General features: G+C 36.3%; 1 non-coding gene across 1 annotated transcript; it reads right to left on the bottom strand.

Moving 5' to 3' along the window:
- Nucleotides 1-940: 940 nt before the first annotated feature.
- On the bottom strand, nucleotides 941-1,051 carry LOC141425246 (U6 spliceosomal RNA). Its single transcript, XR_012450327.1, has one exon. It is a non-coding gene; the product is annotated as a U6 spliceosomal RNA (small nuclear RNA).
- Between the last annotated feature and the right edge of the window lie 5,752 nt (nucleotides 1,052-6,803).

Genomic DNA, 6,803 nt, shown 5'->3' with positions numbered 1-6,803 from the left:
TTCTCAGGTGTGAACTGAACAAAATATGTTCAGGACTTATGTACTGTGTTCTTGGACGGGAACACTTAATAAAATTGTTATTGCCTCCTAAATTGATATGCAAGTTTAATGTAATTCTTTTGAATTAAAAAAATCCATTATGATCTTTAAAATATATACAGAGAAGTCAATTAAAAATTTATGTGGAAATTCAAAGGAACAACGATATTTAAGATATTTAAGAAGATATCTATCTTATGCCAGGTATTACGAATGACAGAAAATTAGAAAAGAATAGACTACTTAAAGATAGACCACACAAATATGACAAACCAATTTTTCAGAAATAGAAAATCAAACTTCTGGTAGACAGAATAATGGCTCCTTTGGGTCCCAGTGCCTATGATAATGTCATCTTACTTGGCAAAAATGAGTTGGCAGATATAATGAACAATCTTGAGATGGAGAGATTTTCCTGTCTTATAAAAGTGGGTCCAATGTAATCACAATCTAATCTTTAGAAGAGTTAGAGTGCTCAAGAGAATGTAAGGAAATGAAGAAGCAGAGAAGAGAAGAGAATGCAAAGATGGAAGCAGAGTTTGGAGTGATTTAGTTATCATTCAATGAATATGGGTCATTCTCTGGTTGTATGACCTTGTGCAAGTTACTTAACACTCTAGGTATCACTATTCCCATTTGTATAAAGATGATGATGATAACCACCTGGTAAATCTTACATTAGAGCTAGAGTTCCTGGCATAATAGGTGCTCAGTATTAAAATGTCTTTTGACCACTCCTCTTTCAAGTTACAGTCCTTTTGCCTTCAAGTACTTCTTAGCTGAGAAATTTCTTTGTGATGAGTATGGTGGCAGCACCTAAATTCTTTCCCAGCACATCCTTATGAATATTATCCCATTGTCCTCTGACATGGCATTCTGTTTTCTTGTTTCTGTTATATGTCAAAATATGGAATGCCTTAGGATTTTACATGTCATTCTTGCTCAGATGCCATGCCATGCTAATCTTCTCTGTATCATTCCAACTATGTAAATGTGTGAAAACTGCAACCACTTTCATTTAGCTAAAATATAAAGTTACAAAATGGGAGACCATGTTTGCAAATCACATTTGTGTCAAAAAACTATTATAAATTATGTATCTATAAATCATTCAAATTTTGGACATAAGACATGAACAGGCGTTTCACTAAGGAAGAGATACATATTTAATAATTATGCACATGAAAACATCATTCATGTATGAAATTGAAAATTAAATTCATAATAAGATACTTCAGTGCATCTCAGATTGGTTTATATCAAAGAATACAAAGAGAAAAGTTATAGGGGATGTTGAGTAAGTGACTCAGTCATACTTTGCTAGTGGCAATGTAAAAAGGTACAGTGACTCTGTTAGTATAGTCCTTGTAGCCAAAATACCTTAGACTATAATTTATAGTCTAATTTATAGATTTTGTGTCTGGCACAAAATCTGTTTTCAAGATGTTGCCAAGTTGCTATGTCCTCTCATGGAAAGAGGGTGAAGAGTTTCTTTGTACCTTTTCTGTATATAAATATACATTCATGAGGATTCTGCCTATGTGATTTAATCACATCTGAAAGTTCCCACTTATTAATGCTATCATATTGATGATTATATTTCAGTATATTAATTTTTGGAAAACATTCATATAAAAACAGTAACTCTACCAAAATTGATTGGGAATTAAATAAAAAATTAAACAAGCAACTCCCACCCCTCCACAGTAGCAAATGAATTATAGGGAGTTTTTCTACCAAAAATGAGAATTTATGTTCACAGGAATCCTGCATATGAGTGTTCATAGCAGGTTTATTTGCAATAGCCAAAACCATGAAACAACCTAGATGTTCTACAGTGGGTGTGTACTTAAACAAATTGTGGTACAGAAAAGCTATAGAGTACTACTCAACAATGAAAAGACGGAACAGTGATATAGGCAAAATCTTTGTTAATTCATAAAGAATTATGCTAAATGAAAAAACAATATCCCAAGAAGATAGGTAGCATTGGATTTCATTCATATCATTCCTGCTGGCAGAATCATAGATACGTAAAACAAGGTTAATATTTCTTGATGTTTAAAAATAGGGGGGAGTAGGACTGAAGGAAATGAAGTTTTTATGGTATAAAGGGGAACTATGGAGGACCCTTCCTTGGATGAATTGTGTTGCATCTTCATGGTATCAATTTTAATATCTTAGTGCATTACTTTTCTACACTTTTGAAAGGTACAGCTTTGGCTTAACCTGGGTAAAGTATTCAATAAGCTATCCATGTATTAGTTATGATAGCTCAATATGAATATGTGATTATTACAAAATAAAATGTTTAATTAAGAAAAGAGAGTAAGAAAATATGATTTTTCTTAGTAGGATTGGGCACACAATTAGAAATATGAATTTTAAGATTTCAATAAATGTTATATCCCTTTACTGCACAATTTTATTTTACTTTCCAATATGGTTTTCTTTACAATAATAAATACATGCTAACTACAGGAATGGGTACTAACTTGCCTTGTTAATACTCACTTCTATAATTTTACAAAATTTACTTAGAAGTTATGAAATCACTTTCACCAAAAACAAAAGAGAATCTTATATCATTTGTACAACAAGAGAAGGTATAACATGAATTTGGGAGTCATGGTTGTTTCTTGAGTGTTTACATAAAGATGGAGACATACTTGTCCATCATGAGCAGCCACATTTTTCAGGTAGTTGTCCAAGAAAGTGATAATAACTGGCATGAGCACTGTTATGCCTGTCTTATACCAATCATGATAGTTTATTTGTCTTCTTTAGATTGCTAAAGAACACCCAGATGGCTGATGAAGCATTATCTCTCAGTGTGTCTCATTAAAGTTTATCTGGAGAAATTACTATTTCAATATATAGGCTGTCAAGAAAATACCCTATCACCCTGCAATGTGGGTAGATAGCGTGCAACACATTGCAGGTTCAGTCTAGGACACCTATGTTCTCTTTCACTTGGACACTGAAGTTACTAGTTCTCTGCCTTTGGATTTTAGATCTAACTGTGTGACTAGGAGACTAGGTCACTGGTTGTGGACTGACCTAGCGTGTGTGAATCCCTGGTGCAAGAGAATGCACACACACACACACACACACATACACACATGCTCACACACACAATAAGCAGAATTTTCACTGACAGTCCATTCTTTCCCTCTTTTCAGGTGTTGGTCCTGGTATGTGGAATTAGAACATTGGACTTCCTGATTCTCCAGCTTGCAAGTGGCTTTTTGTCAGTCTTCTCAGCCTCCATAGCTACTTAAGCACATCCCCATGGCAAATTTTCTTTTGGAATTTGATTGGTTCTGCATTTCTGTACAATGTTTAGTAATACATCTCCTCAGAAAGTAGGACAAGGAACCTAGAAAATAGGTTCTATCCTCTGATATTCCAAAATTTCATAGTCACTAAGAATAGAGAGTGTATTTTGAGTTAAGAGTCTAGTATTTTTTAAGCATACCCTGAGGTTTTCAAGTAAACAACAACTGCTTCCTAATCCTTTGATCTATTTCAGCTCAATTGTTTTCCTGTTTTCTTCATTGAAGAGTGAGAGGATCATTTGAGATGTAATACAAAAAAGTCACTTAGGTAGAGACAGGACATGAGATTATTGGGAAATGGGATTGTTGAATGTGTGTGTGTGTGTGTTTGTGTGTTGTGTATGTATGTGCTTGTAAGCAATTACCATTATATAAATTAAGTACCACTATTTTAAAATATGGTCTTCTTCCATGTCCTGAGGTGGCGTATGATACTGGGAAGTGCATTTTTTGGGAATAAGTAGTCTTTGAATTTTGGTTTTCCAAGGTTCTAAAGATTACAAAGGGTCTAACTTTTCTGTGCTGTCATTTTTATTTATCCTTGGGAAAATCATTGTGTCAGTGACTATTAAGATTAAAGGATTTTTTTTAAAGATTTAAATGATGCTATGGATATGTTGTAGTTTGTGGAAATCTCTGTAGACTCTGGTCAGAAAACACCTAGATTTTTGCATCCCATGTGGAAAGAATTCAGGCATGATATTTAGATTTGGTGTGGGAGAAAAGGAAGTTTTTTTATGGGTGAGGTAAGCCACTGCAAGAGTGGTGGTGAGAAGGCAGAAGACAAGCAGGAGGGAGCAAGAGAAGAGAGTGAGAGACTACTTTGTTTTAAGTTGTTGTTGGAAAATATCTGTGCCATTCCTCTGTGCATGCACTCAAGCTAGTTCTTATGTATTTTTTTACTTGCATGGGGTGTGATCAAATTTTATGCCACTAGGAAAGGTCACATTTTATTTGAGTCCCAATAACTTTTACTTTATGTAGATTGCCTCAGATACACAATAATTGATACTTGTGGAATGTCTTTGAATTTAAATTACTTCCAATATAGATTTCTCCAGTTATAGAATCAGTGTTGGAGTCTTTGCCTTGCCCTAGGAAATTGTGCAAATACTTTCAGTCACAAGTCTTGTTTTTCTCATATATTATGGATAAGAACATACCTTCCTGTCCCATGAGATGAATATGAGATTCAAATAATAAAATATTCAGAAAAGTACTCTTTAAATTTCACAGATTCTAATAAAAAGGAGGTAGTTTTGAATCAAGAAAAAACATCATTTTTCTTTTTGGAAGAACTGGGGTTTGGACTCAGTGTTTTATACTTGCAAAGAAGACACTCTACCACTTTTTAAAAATTTTTTTAAAAATTTTATTATTCATATGTGCATACAAGGCTTGGGTCATTTCTCCTCCCTGCCCCCACCCCCTCCCTTACCACCCACTCCGCCCCCTCTCTCTCCCCCCCACCCCCTCAATACCCAGCAGAAACTATTTAGCCCTTATTTCTAATTTTGTTGTAGAGAGAGTATAAGCAATAATAGGAAGGAACAAGGGTTTTTGCTGGTTGAGATAAGGATAGCTGTACAGGGAGTTGACTCACATTAATTTCCTGTGTGACACTCTACCACTTGAATAAAGTCTGTTGTCCACTTTTCTTTGGTTATTTTTGAGATCAGGTTTTCATAAACTATTTGCCTGAATTGGCCTTGAATCATGATATTTCCAATTTTAACCTCCCAGGTAGCTAGGATTACAGGCATGCATCACCAGTGCCAGATATTTTTTAAATTAAAAAAAATCTTATGCACTTTATTTAGAAATCTAACCAGGACTCTAAAGAAGACAATTTTAAAGTTAGGAAAACTGGATATCCCACAGAGAAGAATGAAACTAGATCATTTATAACTTACTAGTTACAAATGTCAACTCAAAATTGATTGACTATTAAGTGGAGGAATGAAACTGTGAAAATACACAAAACACAGCTAAGTTAGGTGTGGTGTTGCTTGTGTAAAATCTCATCACGTGGGAGGCAGAGACATGAGTGAGGATCATGAGGTTGAAGGCAACATGGGCTTCAGTGTGAGCTTCCCATTCTCATAAACAAATAAAGTAGGGCAAATGGTTCTGACCCTTGGCTTCAGCATATGATCTTGTCATCTTACCTTTGGGTTCATCCTCAAAGGAAATGAAATTAATGTGTTGAAAAGCCTATCAATGGGTGAATATATAAATAAAACATTCCATACATACACAATGGAGAAGGAAATCCAAGGTGGCAGATAGCTGAGAGAAGTAGAAACCATGAGTTCCATGATTTCAGAAAAATGCTTCAGATTCATGAAACCTAAACATGGGTACTTCTGATCTTTTTTAACCAACTAAAATTATTGCCAACACATAGAATGCACAAAAAGTTCAACAATTGATACTTAAAACTGTTTTAACTGCAATAACAGCCGTGAAGTCCTGGTGCATGTTAGGACCAGCACAGCTGCCAGTCTGCTTTGGAGAAAGTCACCAGAGGTTTTTCACCCCTCTTTTTTTTTTCTTGGAAAAAAGCAGAGGACTGAGAGACAAACTGAACTAGATTCTGTGACATACTGGGCACGTTTCACCTAGACACAGCACCTCTTCATCCCAAACCTAACTCTGCCTGAATCTGCTATCCCAACAGGCTACAATCACAGATCAATCACCTTGGAGGGAACCAAAAAGTCCAGAGCAGTTTGTGGGCAGACTGCTGCCCCCCTTTCCTCCCCTGCAAAACTAAAAGCCATAGACAGAGAACACAATTCAATTCTGCCTGGCAGGGCAGGCAGTGTAAAACTAAGACCTGACCTTCCAGAGTGGGGGTAGGACAAAATGAGGAGCCAGACTCCCAGAACAGGGCTGAGGAGAAACATTGAGCTTAACTCTTGGAATTGGATGTGAGGTACAGTACTGAGTTAGTTGCCCTACCATCCTGGTGGAAGGACTGACCTGCCAGAGCCAAAAGCGGCAGTGGAGCGACACAGCTAACACCTGGGGAAATCAGAAACATATTTGACCACCTTGGAGAATCTGGTAGTGAGTTGAAAATCAGTGATTGCTACTGCTCACAAAACAGCCTCCTGGTGGGACCACTTGGGAGATCCCTCCTGCACCAGATGGCCCACCAAAGCAAGGAAAACACCCTGAGCTGACTCCCCCAAAGTTGTTCAACAATGAGAGGGTAATATCCATTACCACAAAGCCCAGGATACCAAACTTGAGAACAGACAGAGACACTGAGAAAGCCCCTATCAAAAGTTCCAGCACCTGAATTTGATGTCAAAGGAATAAGTCCAGAGCTTTCAGCAAACTGATTTTTCCCCCTTTTATCACTAAAAGTTTTCTTATCTTTATTCTTACTCTCTTCATTCTCTCTCCTTTGTTTGTACT

Source organism: Castor canadensis, chromosome 7 (assembly GCF_047511655.1).
Source record: "Castor canadensis chromosome 7, mCasCan1.hap1v2, whole genome shotgun sequence".
NCBI lineage: Eukaryota > Metazoa > Chordata > Mammalia > Rodentia > Castoridae > Castor > Castor canadensis.
This window is presented reverse-complemented; position numbering and strand designations above follow the sequence as displayed.